The following is a 25,155-nucleotide window of genomic DNA, read 5'->3' as shown; positions in this document are numbered from 1 at the left end:
TACAAAACTAATTAAGAAATATAGTTTATATGTATATATTCCTTATTGAGTCTAGTTTTAAATGAAACAAATCCCATGGCTATTTGAATTGTGTACTAGGAGAAATTAAATTCGTAGTGAACAGAGGTCAGATCAATCGAGTTGTATAACAGGGGAAATTTTAACTTAAGTAATATGAGTCTAGTTTCAGGAAAATTTTATGGATTTGAATTTCGAGTTTTGTAACTCAAGTTATGATTTATTTAGTGAGTATGATGCAGTAGAGACAGCTTGACCAAAGTGGAGTAAATAGTGAAATTAAAATTAGATACACTTGAGTTATTGTGTAAACATATTAGATTCTTTATTCATTATTTACATACTTGCTTACTAAGCTATAAGCTTACCTTCTTTTCTCTCTTCTGTCTTATAGTGCCGTCCAGCTTGCACAGGAGTCAAGGATCATTGTAGATCTGCCTGCACTATCAATATTTTTGGGTATTTGAACTAAACATTTTGAATTATGGCATGTATAGTAGACTTAGTTATTTTGTTACGTGTCATAATTGTCTAGGTTTTAAAATATTAAGTATAGTATTTGACCAATTATTTTGTACGAAGCCTTTGAAATTTGCTAATATTATTAAAGGAATATGTTATAATGATTCATGATCTAATTGTATGCCATATTTTTGCCTTGGTTTTATTTAATGTTATGTACTATGATTCGGTAATACCTCGTACCATGTTCCGGCGACGGATACGGGTAAGGGGTGTTACATGTCCCCTGGGATGCCCTTCAAATTAAAGTCAGTATACCCTACAAGTTTGGCATGGCCTAGACACATGGGCGTGTCTACTAGTCGTGTGTGGCACATGGGCTGGTACACGGGTGTGTGGCCAAGTCAGTAACCCCTTCTAGATTTCACACGACCTAACACACGGGCGTGTCCTCGGCCATGTGGTACAAGTCAGTATGTATGCCCTGTTTTCGCATGGCCTGTGATACGGGCGTGTCTGGTGGCCGTGTGAGGCACATGGCTTGTTCACACGGGCGTGTGACCCTTAAATGTTTGAAAATTTTCTAAGTTTTTCAAAGTTTGCATATGTGATCGGTTTAGTCCCGAACCTTATTTAAAGCATGTTTAAGGTCTTGTAGACCTAATTAAAGGATATTTTGTATGTGAATGAATGTTATTTGATAATGAATATTTACTGAGTTGTGAAATGTTAGTTAAATGTTGAGTTTGATTGGTAATACCTCTTCACCCTAATTCGGTGACAGACACGGGTTAAGGGTGTTACATGTACTGAGTTTACCAAAGAGTCCCTTTTACTAAATAGCTTCTTTAGAAGCCTTAGTAATCGTCAAGTACTCAACTTCAGTAGTAAACAAAGCAACTGCAGTTTGCAAAGTGGCTTTCCAACTAATCGCACAACCCCTAATAGTAAAGACATACCCTGTGAGAGATTTTCTTTTATCAACATCTCCAACAAAATTAGAATCAACATACCCAATTACTCCATCTCTATTTCTTCCAAACTATAAGAAAACATTAGTAGCACCTCGTAAGTATAGGAAAATCCACTGAACTGCTTTCTAATGTTCTTTACTAGGATTCGCCATATATCTACTAGCTACACTAACTGTATATGATAAATCTGAACGTGAGCAAACCATAGCATACATAAGAGATTCCATTGCACTAGAATATGGAACATGTGACATGTAGTCAATCTCATCATCTGATTGCGAAGACAAAGCCGATGAAAGTCTAAAGTGGGCTGCTAATGGAGTACTAATAGGACTGACACTCTACATATTGAACCCACAAAGAACTTTCTCAATGTACTCTTTCTGACTTAGATACAATTTACATACTTTTCTATCTCTGAGAATCTCCACCCTGAGTAACTTCTTTGCTGCTCCCAAATCTTTCATCTCAAATTCTTTACTAAGTTAGGCTTCAACCTTTCTTATCTTTCCTTTATCTTTGGCTGCTATCAACATGTCATCAACATAGATGAGTAAATATACAAATGATTTCTTAAAATAAACGCAACAGTCAAAGCTACTTCTTTTGAAATCATGAGTGGTCATAAATGAATCAAACCTCTTGTACGACTGCCTAGGTGACTATTTCATAGGGACTTTTTCAGCAAGCAAACATACTCCTCCTTTTCTGAGATATAAAACCCTCTAGTTGTTGTATATAAATATCTTCCTCAAGTTCTCCATGCAATAACGCTGTTTTTACATCTAACTTCTCTAGCTCAAAATCATACAAGGCCACAATACTAAGCAAGCCTCAAATCGAACTGTGCTTAACAACTGGAGAAAACACATATGTAAAGTCTACACTTGGAATCTAATTATAGCCTTTTGCAACCAAACTTGCTTTATATCTAGGTTCTTTAAATCTTAAAGTCCTTTCTTTCTTCTTGAACACCCATTTACAACGAACAATCTTTTTATCTTTAGGAAGCTTCACTAGGTCCCATTTTTCATTCTTTTGGAGCAATTCCATCTTTTCTTGCATGGAAAACATTCACTTTCCTGAATCTTCACAATTACCTGCCTTAGAATAAGTACATGATTCTTGATTTGCATATATATATTTTCATCTACGTTTAAAGCATAAACAACTAGATCAACCTCGGTGAACCTTTTTGGAGGTTTAATTTCTTTTCTAGATCTGTTCTTGACAATAGAATATTATTGTGAAGAAGCAACTCTACTTTGAGTTTCCGTACTAACCTGAGGAGTAAACTCTATTGTAGATCCTAAGTCAATTTGAAGTTTCACCTGCTTCACATGTGTGTTTGAACTTTGCTGGTATTTATTGGAAGAGTCTTTAAGAGGTAAGTTAGGTAACATAGCAGTTTCATCAAAAATAACATATATGTTAATTACAACTTTCCTTGTTTTAGGACACCAAAACTTATACCTTTTAACACCAACTTTATAACCAAGAAAAACACATTTAATAGATCTAGACTCCAATTTACCATTATAAACATGAGCATACGCAGGATACTCAAATATGTTCAAATTAGAATAAATAACAAGAGTACTAAACCATATCTCTTATGGAGTCTTTTTCTCAATGGCAACGAACGAAGATCGGTTAATGAGAAAACATGTAGTAGAGGTCACTCTGACCCGAAAAAACTTTGGTAAACAAGCATTCGAAAACATACATCAAACAATCTTCGAGAATACTGTTACCCTTTTCAACTGATCAAACAAGTCATCTATTATAACTTTATTAAGTTGTCGATAGCCAATACACATTCTCATTGATCCACCTTTCTTCTTCACAAATAACACTGGCGCACCCAAGGACGAAAAACTAGGTCGTACAAAACCTCTATCAATTAACTCTTGCAACTGAGATTTCAACTCTTTCATCTCTGTCAAAGCCATTCTATACGGAGCTATCGATATTGGTGATGTTCCCGATACCAATTCAATAGCAAACTCAACCTCTTTGATTGGTGGTAACCTAGGAAAATCTTCTGAAAACACATCCAAAAATTCACAAACTATCGATACTTATTCATTCTTCGATTCAGACAATTTTGTATAAAAAAATATAAGCAAGATAAGCTTCACAACCTTTTCTCACATATCTCTGAGCTGACATCAATGAAATCACAACTGGAAACCCACTCAACTCATCTGATTCAATTCAAATGATTTTACTATTCTAACATTTCAATTCAATAGTCTTTCGTCTACAATTCACAACAGCATCATGTAACGTCAACCAATCTATACCCAGAATTACATCGAACTCATCAAATGGCAAAAGTATTAAATCAGCTGAAAAATAGTAACCTCGGGTCATTAAAGGATAGTTCTTGCAAACTTTATCAACTAGAACATGCTTGCCTCAGGGGTTTGATACTTTAATCACAAACTCTGTAGACTCAACATGCAAATTCTTACTAAACACTAAAATACGAATGAGTCGATCCAAAATCAATCAATGCAATAACATTAATGTCATAAAGAGAAAATGTACCGGTGATAACATCTGGTGATGAAGCCTCTTCACGAGCGCGAATAGCGTAAGCTCTAGCAAGTGATATCGCCTCGGATCTCAAAGTAGAGTCTTTTTTTGTACCTTTACTACTTGTCACGTTTCCAGCATTTCTCAGTGGCCTCCTAATAAACCATAATTTATACATATTTTTACCCCATGTTTAACGCATTTTATGGATGATTTCCATTAGAATTGGTGAATTCGATGCTCCTAATGCTTTAATTTCATGTTTTATACTTAGGAGAGCATAGGAGAGCGAAAAGAACTAGAAATGGGCCAAAACGGAGAAAATGGGCCAAAGTATGAAATCAACACGGCCTGGACTTCTTCACACGGGCAAACCACACGGCCGTGTCAATTTGACAAGCTCGAGCACGGCCTGAAGTAATCACACACGGGCGTGTCCCTATCGAGCCCAAGTTGAGTCCAATTCGGAAAAGGCTAATTTTGAGGGCTCTTAGGCATTCCAAAGCCTATAAATACACCCTAGAGGAGGAAGAAAAGGGGACACACAGGGAGGGAGTAAGAAATTACTCGAAGGAAGCCAATTGATCCATCTCAGAAGCTGGATTCATCATCAAGACTAAAGATCTCTCCTCAATTTCCCTTCAAGAGTTTTGGGTTTTCTTTATGTTTTTTATTCTTTATTATTCTGAGATGTTTTCGTATTTAGTTATGAACTAAAACCCCTAAATACCTAAGGGGAATGAAACTTAAAACGAATCTTGTTATTATTTTCTGAATTGTATGATAAATATTTAACTTATTCTTAATTATGTGTTCTTAATTCTTGTTTTGATATCCCTGAATATTGATTCAAGATAAGCTCTTATTCAGAGGAGGAATAGACCCTGTCAAGAGTACATTTGTCATAATTAAGCGGAGTTGTTTGCATATCTAGACATAGGGTGACAAGATTTTGCCGGATTAGGGTGAAACCTAATAAGGGGATCCATAGATCGAGTTAATGCAACCCTAGGGTGTTAATTAGAGAAAAGTCTCAATTATTCAATCTAGGGATTAGACATTATTAGTCTTGAATAGGGATAATAACATAACTTAGGGATCTCCACGGAACAAGTTAAATGAATAAATCGTCCGATTCGGAGCCAGAATAACAAGTACAGTCTAAGTGGATTTTTCCTTAGGTATTGTCTTAATTCAATTGATTTTCCCAAAAGCAATTCCCCAATTTCATTCTCCGTGAGTTTTTAGTTTAGATAATTAGTTAGTTAAAACAAAACCTCTTTATTCTTAGGCTAGATAATAAAAAGACAGTCATTAGTAGTACTTTTAGTTCCTTTGGGTTCGACAATCCGGTCTTGCTAAAACTATAATACTATTCGATAGGTACACTTGCCTACATAGCGATAATAATTAGTTTCAAGAACGATTAATTATAAATATTTAAAACCTATCACAAAATAACGCGATCAAGTTTTTGGTGCCATTGCCGGGGAATTAAGATATTAGGAACGCTCAATTTTTATTTCTTTAGCCATTTATTTTTCTTGCAATTTAAATTTTTTATTTTTTTTATTTTTATTATTATTTATTAATTTACTTTTTCTTTCTCTTGGAAAGTTTTTATAGTTTATGACTAGAAAAAACCCGTCAGGACCACTACTTTTTGACAAAAAAATCGATCGTACAGTTTGTAGAAACCAAAGAGAAATAAGGCGAAGCTTAAGATACATAGAGAACGAGCAAGAGGACGATACTCAACCCCCAACCAAAGAGATGGCTGAAAAACAAGACAATCAGCTACCTCCTGTAATTGCAGTTAATCAAAATCCTGCTCCACGCACTATGTATGATTATGCTAAACCTTCTTTAACAGGAACTGAATCGAGCATAGTTAGACCTGTTGTAGCTGCAAATACTTTTGAAGTAAAATCTAACACTATTCAAATGATACAACAATTTGTTCAGTTTGATGGTTTGCAGGATAAGGATCCCAATGTTCACTTAGCAAACTTCTTGGAACTATGCGATACATTTAAAATCAATGGCGTTTCTGATGATGCCATACATTATGCGATACATTTAAAATCAATGGTGTTTCTGATGATGCCATACGTCTTTTGTTGTTTCCGTTTTCATTGAGGAACAAAGCTAAACAGTGGTTGAACTCGTTACCACGAGGGTCAATCACTACTTGGGAACAAATTACTGAAAAATTTCTATTAAAATATTTCCAGCCGGCTAAAACGGCCAAATTACATAATGATATCTCTTCATTTGTGCAGATGGACTTAGAAACTTTTTACGATGCATGGGAGAGATACAAGGACTTACTGAGAAGGTGTCATCACCATACAACTTTGGCTTCGGGTTCAAACGTTTCATAATGGCCTGAATCCTTCGACTCGGCAAATGGTTGACGCAGCTACTAGCGGAACCATCAATAATAAAACACCTAAAAATGTCTATAAGTTTATAGAGGAGATGTCACTGAATAACTATTAGTGGCAAGTCATAATGACAAAACCAACGAAAATAGCCGGTGTTTATAACGTCGATTTGGTCACCATGCTCTCTAATCAGGTAGAACTCTTGAATAAGAAATTTGATGGTTTTCTTAGTTCTTCTCAGGTACATCCAGTAATGAGGTGCAAGACGAATAGAGGAGGAGCATGCACAGAGTATCAACCCTTCAACCCTAGCATCGAGGAGGAACAAGTCCAATATATGGGTAACAATAACTCTCGATGCCAAAATAACCCATATAGTAACACTTATAATGCAAGTTGGAGGAACCATCCCAATTTCTCGTGGGGCGATCAAGGACATCAAAGACCACAACATCCTCCGGGTTTTTAACAACCACCCTATCAACAGGAAAAGAAGCCGAACCTTGAAGAAATGCTCTCAAAGTTTATCTCGATGTCAAAAACCCATTTCCAGAACACCGAGATAGCACTTAAAAATCAACAAGCGTCAATCCAAGGGCTCAAAACTCAAATAGGTCAACTTTCTAAACTAATCTCCGAACGACCACAAGGTAGCTAGCCAAGTAATACTGAACCTAACCCAAGGGAACAGCTCAACGCAATTAATATTCAAGATAACAAAGGAGTCGTTGAGCCTGAGCTAGAACCGAGGCAAGAAATCATGGTAAGCAAAGGTCAAAGTAAGGTAGGTCATAATAAAAACAAATCAGTGAATGTTGAATATAAACCTTGTGTGCCATACCCCAACGCGACAAGGAAAGACCACTCAGATGAACAATTTGGTAAATTCCTTAAACTCTTAAAAAAATTACATATTAACTTACCGTTTATTGAAGCTCTATCACAGATGCCAAACATAATGAAATTTTTCAAGGAGCTTCTAGCAAATAAGGGGAAGTTGGATGAGGTGTCGCATGTGGAGCTAAATGCAGTGTGTTTAGCTATTCTGCAAAATAAGCTACCGAACAAATTAAAAGATCCAGGGAGTTTTACAATTCCTTGCTTAATTGGTAATTTAGATGTTAATAATGTATTAGCTGATTTAGGGGCTAGTATTAACGTCATGCCTTACAAAATATTCAAACAATTAGGTCTTCGGAAACCCAAACAGACTAGGATGAGCATTCAGTTAGCAGATAAAACTATAAGATTTCCTAGAGGTATTATTGAAGATGTGCTAGTTAAAATCGATAAATTTATATTTCCCGTGGACTTCATTGTTGTAGACATAAAAGAGAATAGCAACATTCCTTTAATTCTAGGAAGGCTCTTTTTAGCAACTGCTAAAACGATTATTGATGTTGGCGCAGGTGAACTCACACTCCGTGTGAGGGACAAAACAATCACTCTTCAAGCTCGCAATTTTGGCAACACATCAGAAATTGAAGGTGATCGTTTCACCCATTCTACTAAAATTGGCAATATGGTACAACCTACTTTGCAGGAGATGAGTCTGAAGGAAGCACATGAGTCATTCTCAAGCAATAGTAGAGGACCTGTTCATGAAGATCGAAGGTTACAAATCGAGGAGCTAGATGAATGGTGGACGCATAAACCAAGAACACACGATAAACCAAAACTACGCCAGGGAGAGCTCAATACCTTTCCAAATCAACTTAAGGTTGGAGATAGAGTCTTATTAGATGCCGCAGATCCCCACATTGTCACTACCACATCGAGCTTAGACTATAAATAAGCACTTCTCGGGAGGCAACCCGAGCACTAACTGTATTAACTTCTTTAAAATTTAGTCTTCAACACCTAACTTACTAACGGAGCTCTTGAATACAGGTTTTCCATAGAGACACGGCCAAGAGCACGGGCGTGTTTAGGGCTGTGTGAAAACAGGGTAATGATTTTCACAAACACGGGCTACAATAAAACGCCACGACCGTGTGACATGGCCGTGGTTGAACTTGGCAAAACAACACTGGCCTGTGACACGCCAGTGTGGAAGAACCGTGAGTGAACCTGTTAAAACAGCATGGGCGTGCAACACGCCCTTATCCAGCACCCCCGGTCAAACCTGTTAGATTGACACAAGTGTGGGTCTACATACACGGGCGTGGGAGAAGTGAACAATGCCAGACATGGCCGTGCGACACGACCATATGCACCCACACGCCCAAGGAACACAGGCGTGTACTAAATGTCAGACGAGCCCAAATTCAAAATTCGCGAATCACACGGGCTGAAATTGGGGAACACGGGCGTGTTTCCTAGCCGTGTGCCCCAAAATCTATAAATACCCTGCACTATTCATTGTCTTCCCTACTCAAAAACCCTAACCCTAGCCGTTACAAGTCCACACGGCCTCCCTGCCATGCCCGTGCACCGCTTCCAACTTCATTCCTGACACTTATTCTTCAATCCTGTAGTGTTTGTTCACTCTTTTACCTTTAACTCCACTCATTTTTAATGCTATAATCTTTATGTATCTCACACTATGCTATCATTCAAGTTTCATTTCGTTTAGATTAGTTATCATTCATTCCACATGACATGCTTTTATGAAACTCTCATGCCTTATTCACTTATTCTAAATCAAAATTCATAATTTTCAATTGCTTCTTGTCATTTACCATTACAACTCATACCATGTGCTAAATTTATGCTCTTTATATTTTTATTAAATTCTTTACCATTTTTACTCATATCACCATCTAGTGCCACAAAAGTATGCCATTGAACTTATTGTTTTAGTTAGTTTTAGTAGTTGTGGTCTGAAATTATGATTTTTATTTAAAATTTGTCTTTGTTTTACTTTGACCACTCATCAAGATGACTTGATGATTCTAATCGCAAGTACCATGTCATATTCACGTGGTAAAAAGGACGCTGTCCCTGCTTCAAAGAAAAGGAAGGGAGCGTTATCTTCCTTGGGTCCTACTGTGGAAGTTCGTCACCCTTTCCTAAGGTTCCTCATCGGGCCCTAAGAAGAACTATTCCAAATACTCTGGGCCCGACCTTTAATTGCGGGCCGCTACATTAACTGGACGGTAGTAGAACAAGTTCAGTTGGCTAAAGCGATTCGGGCCCTCCTATCACCGACCCTTGGGAGCTGTTCTTTGGGATCATCGAGCCAACATACCTCAAGATCACGATGGAACTATGCTCAACATTCCATCTTCAGGCCGTAATGACGAACTACGATGATCCCAGCACGGTCTAATTTCGCCTATGCGGGTTAGTCCACCAGCTCAGCGTCCCAGAATTTGGTACGGCGCTGGGTTTATATTCAGAAGAATTCAATGAGGAGAATGACTTACATACTCTCAACCGCTACATCCATCGTTCTCCTTCACGGTGCTGGGACGTACTAGTACAAGGTGGGGCCACCTACAATCCTAGCCGCTCCAAGGCATCAGCTCTCCATCCATCTCTGAGGTACCTACACACCATTTTGGCTCACATGATTACAGGAAGGCGAGAGAGCACCGACGTCGTCAACACTCACGACGCTTACTTTTTATGGTGTATGTAGCATGGACACGTCATCGACCTTGCCTATTTCATCGCCCTCGTGATTCAGCACCAGACGGAGCGGCATAGGAAGGGGGTCATCTCCATTGGCCCCTATGTTACTCGGTTGGCTCGACACTTCGGGCTCCTTAGCACCGCAGCCCAAGAATCATCTTTAACCCTCATTGGCCAGATGTCTCCACAAGGCATCTTGAGCATGCTTAGTATGAGGACGATCGAAAAGCGCCGAGGAACCTACCCTTCTCAATATCGTCTCGCCCAATCTACTGAGGAGGAGGCCTACAAGGACATTCCTAATGATGTCCCTCCACAGCACGAGGACCCACCGACTCAACGACCACCACCCTCTCCTCCAGTTCATGTGGCGGCTTCATATGCTGACATCTCTAAGCGCCTCACTCGATTTGAGTAGCAGTGTTTTCAATGATTTGACAGCATTGATGCTACTCTACAACAGATTTGTCAGCACCTCCACATCTCATTGCCAGTCCCACCTCGCGAACCATCCAATGATGAAGATGTTTAAAAATATTTATTTATTATTTTATGTTTTTAATTTTTAATAAAACTACTTTTTATTTTTACTAAGATTTTAGAATTTTATTTTATTATAAATTTCGGTTATTTCATAAAGAGTAATTATTCTTACTAATATCCCCTAAAAATTTCCTGATTTTATCACAGTTATATAGAGCCCCTAAGCTTATCATCGCATAGGAACTAAAAACTCCACCGGGAAAGGTTCTCCACGACTACTATGTCCTGATCGACCACGACCATAGCTACCACTGGATATAAATATTATTTTGGCGCAGGACTTATGGACTAATGAACCTCTACCACTACCGGAGTATCCTCCTCCACTCTCGCACCGATTACTCTCCAAAACTCTAGTTTGAGGAATTCATCATACAGGAAGTTTCACTTCTCTCCCTATCTTCTTTCTATATTCTTATATCTATTTTTGTACATTGAGGGCAATGTACATCTTAAGTGTGGGGGGTATTTACTTCATTTCCCTATCAGAAAAATCCCTGAATGACTGTCTTGTTCTCTTGAAAAGCTCTCATATCATATTTAGGATAAATTTTGATTGATTTATGATTTTTATTGATATATCTTGAATTAAAACATAGGCATTTATGCATTGATTGTTTAAACCTTAAGACATTAGAGAATCAAGCATGATAAGTTGATTTTTAAGAATTTAAAATCTTAGGTTGTTTCCCCAAAGTTTAGGTATTACTTTGAGTCAGAATTAACAAGTTTTAAACATCAAAAAGCCATAATTTTTGTGAGATTTTTGAGCCTTTTGAACATCTACTAATTCTTTCATGCTCACTTTTAATGTCTATGGAATATTAGTAAGGTTGTATTAAAATTTTGTTAAGAAATTTTGATGTTTGCATGATTAATTAGGTAAAAATGACTAAATCGTAAAAAAGTATAAAAGTGGAGTTTTATTAGTTAAAAGGGCTAAAATGATATGGAAATGAAACCAAATAGACTTAAATGGTAAATAGACCATTTGTATGGGATAGTGGAATGGGCAAGTATTAATGAAATTATGATGTTAATTAAAGGTTAAAAGGTAATTTAATAATTAAATAATAGTAAAATAAAGTAAATGATGGTCACTAAACTAACTATAATTACGACAAAGGCAAGCACACCTACCAAACAATAGTATAGCTATGGTGAGTAGGGAATATCGTATCCATGAGGACTAAAAGTACTATTAAATATCATTTTTTTGTTATTTAGCTGATAAATTGAAGTGATTGTTTTTAATCTAAATTTAATAATCTAATTTAACTACGAACGCAATAGAGAATAAAATGGGATAATAATCGAAGACAACCAATGAGAAAGACAATACCCAGGGAATAATCCACCTAGACCTCACCTATTATTTTGAATCTGAATTAAACGATTTATTCACTTGTGTCTTGATCCGTAGAAATCCCTAGATTATGTTAATATCTCTTTCGAGAGTAAGAACAACTAACTCTAGGTTGATTAACTGAAATCTCTTTCTAATTAAAACCACTATCGTCGCTTTAACTTGATCTATGGATTCCCCTGTTAGATTTGACTCTAATCCGGTAGATTTATGTCATCCTATTTCTAGGATTGCATGCAATTCCACTCAATTATGTTAGATCCACTCTTAAACAGGGACTTTTACTCCACTGAAATAAGTACATTAGACTTGAATTAATACCTCAGAAATATTAAAACAAGAAATAAGCATTCATAATTGAGAACAAGAATCAAGTATTTATTGCGTAAATCAGAAATTAAATAATAAGATTCATCATAGGTTTCATCTTCGCTAGGTATCTAGTGAATTTAGTTCATAATCCTGAATAGAAACATCTCAAAATTAGGATAACAACAAGACATAAAGAAACTTAATAAAACTTTGAAGGAAATTAAATGGAGATCTTCGATCTTGAGGAGATCCACTTCCGAGTTGATTCCAATGGCGTTCTTCGAGTGTTCTCTTCAATCTTCTCTGGGTGCCCCCTTAGATCTTCTCTTAATTGGTATTTATAGACTTTAGAATGCTCAAAAAGCCTAAAAATTGGGTTTTTCTATGTATTCGGGAAATAGGGTGCAATACTAACACAGGCTGGCATATGGGCATGTGGTCAGCCCGTGTGGAAATGCCCAGGCCGTGTGGATCCTAGAAACAGCTCTATTCGTCCAATTTTGGCTCTTTTTTGCTCCTTTTGCTCCCAAATGCTCTCCTAAGTATAGAAACATGAATTTAAAGGATTAGGAGCATCAAATTCACTAATTTACATCATTAATCATCCAAAAATGCATTAAGAATGGGATTAAAATATGTTTGTTTTACAGCTTATCACATATCCCCACACTTAAGCATTTGCTTGTCCTCAAGCAAAATCCTCAACTCACATTAAAATTAATTTTTCTCAACTTATAATTCTTATAAATAATGTTTCGTCATAATTCACAAATAATCATACATTGATAATTCAACTAAAAGAGTAGTAAAGATTCAAACAATCTAAGTCAAACTTTTTTAAAGCATGAAAACATAGGTATTTCCCCTTATCTAAGTAATTACCTTTAATTCAAAATCGACAAGAATCGACATTCTCACTAAATATTTGCTTAAATCACTCAAAGTGTGTAAGGTTCAAGAATAAGCACTGAATTGTCAAACATGAAAAGTTATTACCATAGGCTTGCATGAAAATCAAATCTCCACCAGTATAAAGTGATATGATACACAAATCAAAAGGTCTTTAAGAGATTGTAATGGGGCTTAGGTTAAGGGTGTGGAGAAAGACTGAAAAAGTTAATTAAAATCGAGATCAAATTGATAAATTACCAAACTAGAATAAACAAATGCTGAATTAAAAACAATTACATTAATCGAAAACTGTTCAAGAATAAAAACGAGCTTCTTTTAAAAATATGAATTTAACTGTTAAAGCTCAATTAACATAGAACTAAATAATAATCAATATATATATTTTTCTATTTTCTTTATTTTTTTTAGAACAAGAAATGATTCAGCAAATTAAACAAAAGATCATAGTTAGGCAACTATCCAAATCACGTCTTAACAAAAAGGGAGTTAGTAAAATGGGAAAAATTCTCAACGAACAAAAAATGAGTTATGGGTTAACATTAATGGGTAAATCAAGAAACGGAGTGTTAGGCTTAATGGGGTTCACTAAGGGTTAATTATGTAGGTAGGCTTTTTATGGGATAAGTGGATTAAAACCTAAGTGCATTTATCATCTTAGTATATCAAATCAAAAGGTGTGGTCTTGGCATGTATAATCAATGCAAGTTCTAGAATAACAAATCAAATTGACACACTCATAACCAATAACAAAATGAGCAAGAAAAATGTATGCTCTTCAGGCTTAAAATCTCACAAAAAATCATGGTTTTTGATGTCAATCTTGCAAATTTAAACTTCAAGGTACTACCTCAATTTAGGGGAACAACCTAAAAATTTTAATTACTAAAAAATAATTTATCATGGTTGATTCTCTCATGTCTTAAAGTTTAAATCAACCAATACACAATTATCGGAAAATTAATCTAAAACACATAAAAAACACAAATCGATAAAAAATCATTCTAATAGAAGTATGAGAAAATTACTTAAACACAAGACATAATTCAAGGATTTTCTAATAAATACATAAGTGATCTCCCCACACTTAAAATGTGCATTTTCCTCAATGTACAAACATATATCATCACAGTATAAATAGAATATCATAAGAGAGGGAGAAAACTAAAACTACCCAGAATATTGGATGAAATTGTTAGAATAGTGAAAAGCGAAATTGTAGACAAATGAAGACGTACTGCATGATTCTGAGCAAACTAATAAGAAAAAAAATACAAATAATGAAGAAGAATAAGAGGCTATAACTCGAGTAGAAACAACCATAAAAATATAGTTCAAAAGATAATAATTAAAAGAAGTACAAGAAAATAAAAATAAAATAGAACAACTAAAAAGAGAAATAAAATAAAATAAAATCAAAAAGAAAACAAATAAAATCAATGATCCTCATCGTTGGAGGCATCAATAGGGTGAGTCGCCGATGTCGAAGAAGAGATGTAGAGGTGCTGACAGATCTACTGTGACAGCCCTAATTTGACCCTAGTCGAAAAGTGGTTTTGGGACCACAAAACCAAGTCACAAAAATAATTAACCGATATATTCTATGTTTATTATATGTGTAAATCTATGTGTGAAAGTTTCATGCTTTAATTTTGTCATTTGCATGTGAAATTTATTAAATAGGGCTTATATGAGACATTTTAAAATATGATAGGTTATTTTTGTAGTGGCCAAATAATTGATAGTGTAAATAAATGGGTTTGCATGTCTAATACCCCACTTTAGTAGTAGTGGCCAGCCATGATAATGATGGTAAGTAAAATATGTGTTGTATAATAATATTATATGATAATGGTTTAATTTATGAAATAAAATAAGAAAGAGTAATAGAAAAAGGAAAAGAAAAACAAAATATTGGTTTTCATCTTCTTCCTTAGGAGCCGAATGTTAAAGAAGAAAGGGGGATATAGCATTCGGTCATCTTAAGCTCAAAACAAGCTCAAGAGCATAGAGGGGCAAATTTGGATAAGGGAAAAGAGAAAGTAGTAGAATAGCCGATCCGAGACTGTTCGAAAATATTCGAGGTAAGTTTTAAGTACTTATATATAAAATATTATTCGAAAATGACATGATTGATTATGAGAATTTAGTGCTACTTGTTAATTATGTACATGGCCGAACGGAAATCTGTATTGGAAGTAAAAAAGAAAAAGTGATATGATTTCATGATCAAATGGTAGTGTTAGATGAAAATGAGAAAGATTTTACGTGTAAACTATTATGTATTTAATCGTGAGTGATGAAATGCGATAAAAGTGAATGAGGTATAGAATGATTTATTTAAATGATGATTATACCTAAATAGGTGTGATGGTGTTGTGTAAAACTTGTTGATTTGAATGTTGTACAGTATTATTCGGGCCTTGGAGCCTAGCAGGCTATAATGCTGGTGAGACATTATTCGGGCCTTTGAGCCTAGCAGGCAAAATGCCGGTGAATAAATTCGGGTTTTTAAAACCTAGCAGGCTGAATGTGGTGAATTAATAAAAGTCTAAAACTAAAATACCTCATGTTAGAACGACGAATGAATTCATTCAATACGTTAAGTTGGCAAGGTACGTATTATGTATTTATATGAGAGTATGATTAAATTGAACCATAAGAGTATGGTTTGATACATATGTGAATACATGTTATGTTTATATCTATGATTATGATATATTCGGTCACAGTGTGAAGGTACGTGGAAATGTTCGATTTATTTATGCCATATGAATTCAGTTTGAGTGAAATTAGAATGCTACATATGCATTATATGCTTGTGAATATTCAGTCAATGATAATAAGTATATAAGAAATGACCTTTTGAAAAATTGAATAATTGATGTATAATTGAGTTTATCTGTAGTATTACTTAAAACTTACTAAGCTTATGAAAGCTTACTCCGTTTACTATATTTCTCTGTTTATAGATTGTTGATTCCAGTTACCTGCTCGGGGAGAGGATTGTCAGCAACTCGTCACACTATCTATTTTTTTTGGTACTGCTATATTTTGGTGTTGGTATGGCATGTATAAAATAGACTTAGGTGAATGCTATTTTGAGATGTTTTGTATATATTTGCCATGTGAATATGGCAACTTTTGAATATCGTTATAAGTTGAATTTTCTATCTTTGATGGTGTTGGCTATAAGTATAATTGCTAATTGAATTAGGCAAAGGTGTATGTACTACTGTTGAAATTCGAATTAATAATTCTTCATAACCCATTCCGGCGACAGACACAGGTCATAGGGGTGTTACATCTTATTGGTATCAGAGCTACGGTTTAGTCAATTCTAGAACTAACGTAGCGTGTGTGAGTCTAGCTATACATGCCATAGAGTGTTAATTCGATAGTGTGATGATTTTTGACAGTTGAAATGTGTTTTTCGTATAGTAATGGATTCTGATCCTGATCGAGCAGTAGCTGACGATATTGAGAGTGTAGCGCCTGCTCCCGCGCACGGGACAGCACCGTTTGACTCTTAATTAAAAGCAAGTAATCAAAATGATGAGGCAAAACAAGCCTTTTATGCTATGATGAACGACTGGTTTACCCAATATGTTCGAACTAATCCGGCTGTTGCACAACCCTCACCCCCGACTAATACAAACCCTGCACCTGTAGTATCTCCTGTAGTTGACCCGTTGAGGTTGAACAAGCCCCCGATTGATAGGATTCGAAAGCATGGGGCTCCTGAGTTCAAGGCTACTGACAGTGATGATGCCGAGCAGGCTGAGTTTTGGCTTGATAATACCGTTCGTGTGTTCAATGAATTATCGTGCACACCTGATGAATGTTTAAAATGTGCTATATCTCTGTTACGTGATTCTGCCTACTATTGGTGGAATACTTTGGTTTCTGTCGTGCCGAGAGAATGGGTTACTTGGGAATTCTTTCAAACCGAGTTCCGCAAGAAATATATCAGTCAAAGATTCATCGATCAGAAACGGAAAGAATTTCTTGAGCTTAAGCAGGGTTCTATGTCAGTTACTGAGTATGAGCGAAAGTTTGTCAGACTTAGTAGATACGCTCGGGAATGTGTTTCGTCCAAGGCTATCATGTGTAAACACTTCGAGGACGGGTTGAATGAAGATATCAAACTGTTGGTGGGTATTCTAGAAATCAAAGAGTTTGTAGTGCTTGTCGAGCGAGCTTGTAAAGCTGAAGAGCTCGGTGAAGAGAAAAGAAAAACTGATGATGGAGCTAGAGAGTTCCGTAAAAGATCTTCGGGAAAATATTTTCATCAGTCATCGAAGAAATTTAGAGATGACTTAGGCCGATCTAAGAATGCTTCGGGTTTTTTTGGACAAGATCGTGATCGACCCCCTGTGAGTACACGAGCTACCTCTGTTGCCAGTGTTGGCAATGATCGTCAGGACAGATCTGAGTGCAAGCATTGTGGCAAATGGCATTCGGGAAGCTGTAGATTTCGGGACCGCTCCTATTTCAAATGTGGATCAGCTGATCATTTTATCCGAGATTGTCCGAAATTAGCTGAACAGAATACTGATCCGAGTGGGAGACCTAGTAACACTGTAACACGAGGCAGACCACCTAGACCTGCGGCTAATACTAGTGGAAATCAGAGAGGGACTAAAAATACTACTGTACGTTTTGAGGCTCGTGCTCCTGCCAGAGCCTATGCTATACGAGCGCGTGAGGATGCTTCTTCGCCAGATGTTATTACCAGTATTTTCACTCTTTTTGATACTGATATTATTGCTTTAATTGACCCCGGTTCTACTTATTCATATGTGTGTGAAACTTTGGCATCCAGTAAGACTCTACCTGTTGAGTCTACTGAGTTTGTGATTCGGGTGTCAAATCCTTTGGGCCGTTATGTGTTAGTTGACAAAGTGTGTAAGAAATGTCCCCTGATGATTCGAGGTTCTTGCTTTCTGGCTGATTTAATGTTATTACCGTTTGACAAATTTGATGTCATTCTCGGTATGGACTGGTTAACTGTGCATGATGCAGTGGTGAATTGTAAGCGAAAGACAATTGACTTGAGATGTTCAAATGATGAGATAATACGAGTTGAGTCTACTGATTTAAATGGATTACCGGCAATGATATCTTTGATGTTAGATCAGAAATATATGAAAAAGGGGTGTGAAGCTTATCTTACGTATGTTCTGGATAATAAAGAATCAGAAAGGAAACTCGAGACTGTGCCCGTGGTTTGTGAATATCCGAATGTGTTTCCCGAGGAATTACCTGGATTACCACCTATTCGGGAGGTAGAGTTTGGTATTGAACTAGTACCAGGGACTACACCTATTTCGATAGCTCCGTACCGCATGGCACCAACCGAATTAAAAGAATTGAAAACTCAGTTGCAATAGTTGACAGATAGAGGTTTTGCTCGATCGAGTTTTTCTCCTTGGGGTGCACCAGTGCTGTTTGTGAAAAAGAAAGATGGAACTATGAGAATATGTATTGATTATCGTTAGTTGAATAAGGTAACAATAAAGAATAAATATCTGTTACCACGAATCGACGATTTGTTTGATCAACTGAAAGGAGCCTCAGTATTTTCGAAGATAGACTTGAGATCGGGTTATTATCAGTTGCGAGTTAGAGACTCTGATGTGCCTAAAACTGCTTTCAGAACGAGGTATGGACACTATGAGTTCCTAGTGATGCCGTTTGGGCTCACTAATGCCCTTGCTGTTTTTATGGATTTGATGAATCGAATTTTCAGACAGTATTTGGATCGATTTGTAGTCGTGTTTATAGATGACATTTTGATCTATTCACACGATGAAACCGAGCATGCCGAACACTTGAAGTTAGTATTGCAGATTTTGCGAGACAAGCAATTATATGCGAAGTTCAGTAAATGTGAGTTCTGGTTGAGGGAAGTCAGCTTTTTTGGGCATGTTGTATCCGTATCAGGTATCCGAGTTGATCCTAGTAAAATTTCAGCTATATTCGATTGGAAGCCTCCAAGAAATGTTTCAGAAGTTCGAAGTTTTCTGGGACTAGCCGGGTACTACAAACGATTTGTGAAAGGTTTCTCAATGATAGCAACACCGATGACAATGTTGCTTCAGAAAGATATCAAATTCGAATGGTCAGAAAAGTGCCAGAAAAGTTTTGATCAATTGAAAACTCTTTTGACCGAAGCTCCAGTGTTAGTTCAGCCAGAATCCGGTAAAGAATTTGTGATTTACAGTGATGCGTCTCTGAATGGTTTGGGCTGTGTATTGATGCAAGAGGGTAGAGTAGTAGCGTACGCTTCGAGACAATTGAAGCCACATGAGAAAAATTATCCGACTCATGATCTTGAGTTAGCTGCTATTGTTTTTGCTTTAAAAATTTGGCGCCATTACTTGTTCGGGGAAAAATGTCATGTGTATTCCGATCACAAAAGTCTCAAGTACTTGATGACTCAGAGAGAATTGAATTTGAGACAAAGACGTTGGCTAGAATTATTGAAAGATTACAAGCTTGTCATTGATTACCATCTGGGAAAAGCTAACGTAGTTGCTGATGCATTAAGCCGTAAATCGCTGTTTGTTTTGCGAGCAATGAATGTGCACCTGTCTGTGTCCGTTGATGATGTATTAGTAGTGGAGTTAAAAGCAAAACCGTTATTGATGCAACAAATCCGTGAAGCTCAAAAAGTTAATGATGAATTAGTTACAAAACGAGCATTATGTGTTTCAAAAGAGGATGCAGTGTTTTTGATTGATAGCAATGATTGTTTGAGGTTTAGAAATCGATTATGTGTTCCGAGAAATTCAAAGCTTATTCCAATGATTTTGAACGAGGCTCATACCAGCCGAATGTCAATTCACCCGGGTAGTACAAAAATGTACAATGATCTAAAATGTCAGTATTGGTGGCATGGTATGAAACGAGACATTTCTAACTTTGTTTCGAAATGTTTGATATGTCAACAAGTGAAAGCGGAACATCAAGTGTCTTCTGGATTACTTCAGCCGATCATGATACTAGAGTGGAAATGGGATCGAATCACGATGGATTTTGTATCTGGGTTGCCATTGTCTCCGAGCAAGAAAGATGCGATCTGGGTGGTGGTTGATAGATTGACAAAGTCGGCTCATTTTATTCCCGTACGTACAGATTATTCACTTGATAAGTTAGCCGAACTGTATGTTTCTCAGATTGTAAGATTACATGGGGTACCTACTTCTATTGTGTCGAATAGAGATCCGAGATTCACATCGCGGTTCTAGAAGAAATTGCAAGAAGCATTTGGCACTAAGTTACATTTTAGCACTACTTTTCATCCCCAGACCGATGGTCAATCCGAGTGAATTATTCAAATACTCGAGGATATGTTGAGATGTTGCATTCTTGAGTTTAGTACTTCGTGGGAACGATATTTTCCTTTGATTGAATTTGTATATAACAATAGTTTTCAATCGAGCATCAAGATGGCACCTTATGAGGCTTTGTACGATCGTAAATGTCGTACGCCCTTGTTTTGGACCGAACTCACTGAGAATAAGATTTACGGAGTTGATTTGATTAAAGAAGCCGAACAGAAAGTAAAAGTGATCCGTGAAAATATAAAAGCAGCATCAGACCGTCAGAAATCGTATACAGATTTGAAACGGAAGGATATAGAGTATCAGGTCAAGACAAAGTGTTTCTTAAAGTTTCACCGTGGAAAAAGATACTCAGATTTCGCCGTAAAGGCAAATTGAGCCCGAGATTTATCGGACCATACAAAATTTCAGAGCGGATTGGACCGGTTGCCTATAGACTACTTTTGCCAACTGAACTTGAAAAGATTCACAACGTTTTTCATGTTTCGATGCTTCGTCGGTACAGATCCGATCCTTGTCATGTGATTAATCCAGCAGAGATTGAAATTCAGTCTGATTTAAGTTATGAAGAGGAACCAGTTCGTATTTTGGCTCACGAAGTAAAAGAATTACAGAATAAGACAATTTCGTTAGTAAAAGTGATGTGGGTCAAACACGGGGTTGAAGAAGCTACTTGGGAGCTTGAAGACTCCATGAAAGAACGATATCCTAATTTATTCGCTGGTAAGATTTTCGGGGACGAAAATTTCTAAGGGGGAGAGAGTTGTGACAGCCCTAATTTGACCCTAGTCGAAAAGTGGTTTCGGGACCACAAAACTGAGTCACAAAAATAATTAACCGATATATTCTATGTTTATTATATGTGTAAATGTATGTGTGAAAGTTTCATGCTTTAATTTTGTCATTTGCATGTGAAATTTATTAAATAGGGCTTATATGAGACATTTTGAAATATGATAGGTTATTTTTGTAGTGGCCAAATAATTGATAGTGTAAATAAATGGGTTTGCATGTCTAATACCCCACTTTAGTAGTAGTGGCCGGCTATGATAATGATAGTAAGCAAAATATGTGTTGTATAATAATATTATATGATAATGGTTTAATTTATGAAATAAAATAAGAAAGAGTAATAGAAAAAGGAAAAGAAAAAAAAATATTGGTTTTCATCTTCTTCCTTAGGAGCCGAATGTTAAAGAAGAAAGGGGGATATAGCATTCGGTCATCTTAAGCTCAAAACAAGCTTAAGAGCATAGAGGGGCAAATTCGGATAAGGGAAAAGAGAAAGTAGTAGAATAGCCGATCCGAGACTGTTCGAAAATATTCAAGGTAAGTTTTAAGTACTTATATATATAATATTATTCGAAAATGACATGACTGATTATGAGAATTTAGTGCTACTTATTAATTATGTACATGGCCGAACGGAAATCTGTATTGGAAGTAAAAAAAAGTGATATGATTTCATGATCAAATGGTAGTGTTAGATGAAAATGAGAAAGATTTTACGTGTAAACTATTATGTATTTAATCGTGAGTGATGAAATGCGATAAAAGTGAATGGGGTATAGAATGATTTATTTAAATGATGATTATACCTAAATAGGTGTGATGGTGTTGTGTAAAACTTGTTGATTTGAATGTTGTACAGTATTATTCGGGCCTTGGAGCCTAGCAGGCTATAATGCTGGTGAGACATTATTCGGGCCTTTGAGCCTAGCAAGCTATAATGCCAGTGAGATATTTTTCGGGCCTCGAGCCTAGCAGGCAAAATGCCGGTAAATAAATTTGGGTTTTTAAAACCTAGCAGGCTGAATGCCGGTGAATTAATAAAAGTCTAAAACTAAAATACCTCATGTTAGAACGACGAATGAATCCATTCAATACGTTAAGTTGGCAAGGTACGTATTATGTAATTATATGAGAGTTTGATTAAATTGAACCATAAGAGTATGGTTTGATACATATGTGAATACATGTTATGTTTATATCTATGATTATGATATATTCGGTCACAGTGTGAAGGTACGTGGAAATGTTCGATTTATTTATTCCATATGAATTCGGTTTGAGTGAAATTAGAATGCTACGTATGCATTATATGCTTGTGAATATTCAGTCAATGATAATAAGTATATAAGAAATGACCTTTTGAGAAATTCAATAATTGATGTATAATTGAGTTTATCTGTAGTATTACTTAAAACTTACTAAGCTTATGAAAGCTTTCTCCGTTTACTATATTTCTCTGTTTATAGATTGTTGATTCCAGTTACCTGCTCGGGAGAGGATTGTCAGCAACTCGTCACACTATCTATTTTTTTTTGGTACTGCTATATTTTGGTGTTGGTATGGCATGTATAGAATAGACTTAGGTGAATGCTATTTTGAGATGTTTTGTATATATTTGCCATGTGAATATGGCAACTTTTGAATATCGTTATAAGTTGAATTTTCTATCTTTGATGGTGTTGGCTATAAGTATAATTGCTAATTGAATTAGGCAAAGGTGTATGTACTACTGTTGAAATTCGGATTAATAATTCTTCATAACCCATTCCGGCGACGGACACGGGTCATAGGGGTGTTACATCTATTGTAGTGTCGTGTCAATACTATCGAAACTCTGAAAGCAATGCTGGTCGAACCGAGTGAACCACTCATAGAGGTCCTTTAATGTAGCAGTAGAAGAAACAGGACGGTGACGTGAAGGTGGAGGATGGAGTGGCTCCTCGTGATGGAAAGGGACATCATCAGTGAAGTTCTTGGGTTCATTCTGAGAGTCAGAATGAAATAATCAGTACTGAGGAGGATCAATTCCATGAAGCCACTCGGTCATCCTCATATGGGTCATGCTCGATATCCCTTGTGGGGACATTTGGCCGGTGAGTGTAAGCATAGAAGACTACTCTAGAGTGTCAAGGAGACCGAAGTGTCGAGCAAGTTGAGTCACATAAGCACCTAAACATATAGGACCATTCCTGTTGTGATATGTCTGATAGCGGAAGGCGAGGGCGATGAAGTAGGCTAAATCAAAAATATGTTCGGTGGTCATATTCTATAAAAAAATATGCATTGGTGGTACTGGCGACTCCGATGCTCTCTCCCCTACCGATTAAAGTATGAGCTAAAAGGGCATGAATATACTGTAAAGCTGAAGTGAGAGAAGTCACTTTTGAGCAACTCGCATCATAAGGTGTTGTACTCACCTTAAGATCTACCCAACAACTACATGGTGAATAGTGGATGTGCCGATATAGGCGTTGAAATTTCTTGGCACCCATAAACTCCTCAGTGTATAGTCCCAAAATTGCGTCGAAATCAGGGACACTCATATGGTGCACCAGGCCACCGAGCCGGAAAATGATGGTGTCTGACTCACCATGAGTCGTCATCACATGCTGAAGAGTAAATATAGAGTAGAACTCCAAAGTTAGCTCCGTGTATGTGGGCTCGATGATGGAGAAAAATCAATTCCACGGGGCAGTAGTAATAAAGGCTCGAACATGATCAGCTAACTGGACATGTTCCAAAGCGACCCAATCAATACATCGACCTAAGCCCAATGTTTGCAGTCAACGTAACTAAAATAAGTCCTCCTAGGGACCTACTTAAAATCGAATATAGGGGTGACGGGCCTCGGTAGAAGCGCTCGAGGAGGAGGTTGTGGTCTTCCACTTTTTTGAAGTAGGAACGGTGACCTTAGACTTGTTGCGAGTGTTCATCATGGTCGTCCTGCAAGAAAAATAACCAAATAATAATTTTAGTATTCAAAGCAATAGTACGAATCGACATAGTGGATTAATTTCACTAAGCACAAAATGAAATGCAACGTCAACTTAAAATCAGAAATAATGAGATTGAGCACTAAGCAAAAAAAGAAAAAAAGTTGAATCCAACCATCATATACAAGTAGCAGTAAGAAAAGTGTGATAATAATAATGACTTATCAAATTCGAGTATAATTTCAAAAATATCAAATAAACTATAATAATAACCAAAAATAGAACTAAGTGATAATCAGATATAAACCTAAATAATACAATAGTGAATTTGAAAGTAATAAACCTAAGACTAAAAATAATAAACAAAATAACACTAAAGGCAATAGGAAAAACAAGAAAATAATAATAAAATAAAATAATAATGTCCAGAATTAAATTGAGAATAAACATAAAATTAAAGTAAATAAAGAAGAATAAATAAATAAAAATTAGTAAAAATAATACTTTACAATAAAAAAATAATAATAAAATAAAAAATAAAGAAAGAAAGAAAAATAATAATAAGGATAAAATAAAATAAAATAAAAATGGAAAGGGAAAGAGTGTACAACACCCGATGACAGTGAGGGCTTGACGCTGACTGGATATTCACGCTGGACGTGGTACAGGTGGTCGATGAGGGTGCAGTAGGGTGAAAATTATTGCGATGGGGGCGGTACGATGAAGGGGAGTGAGAGAAGTGCGGTGTGTGGGTACGACGAGGAAAGGGAAGGGAAAGGGGGTTGGGTTGCGCGGTACAATGGGGCTGGAGGGGTGTGAGTGGTGGGATGGTGGCTCGGTGGGGGAAGAACTCATGACGAGGGAGAAGGAGAGGGAGGAAGGTTCAGCGATGTGAGGGGAAGAGTAGAGGCAGCAGACGTGGGTCCTCGACGAGGTGAGGAAGGGGGAAGGAAAGGAAAAAAGAGGGAGAGGCGTGAGTAATGGGGGGGAAGC

At 36.6% G+C, this 25,155-nt stretch overlaps 1 non-coding gene across 1 annotated transcript; it reads right to left on the bottom strand.

Annotated features, from left to right (window-relative positions):
• Nucleotides 1-6,244: 6,244 nt before the first annotated feature.
• Nucleotides 6,245-6,353, bottom strand: LOC121230115 (small nucleolar RNA R71). The gene has a single exon (XR_005928067.1). It is a non-coding gene; the product is annotated as a small nucleolar RNA R71 (small nucleolar RNA).
• Nucleotides 6,354-25,155: the final 18,802 nt, after the last annotated feature.

The sequence above is a fragment of the Gossypium hirsutum genome, chromosome A05, assembly GCF_007990345.1.
Source record: "Gossypium hirsutum isolate 1008001.06 chromosome A05, Gossypium_hirsutum_v2.1, whole genome shotgun sequence".
NCBI classification, from domain to species: domain Eukaryota; kingdom Viridiplantae; phylum Streptophyta; class Magnoliopsida; order Malvales; family Malvaceae; genus Gossypium; species Gossypium hirsutum.
This window is presented reverse-complemented; position numbering and strand designations above follow the sequence as displayed.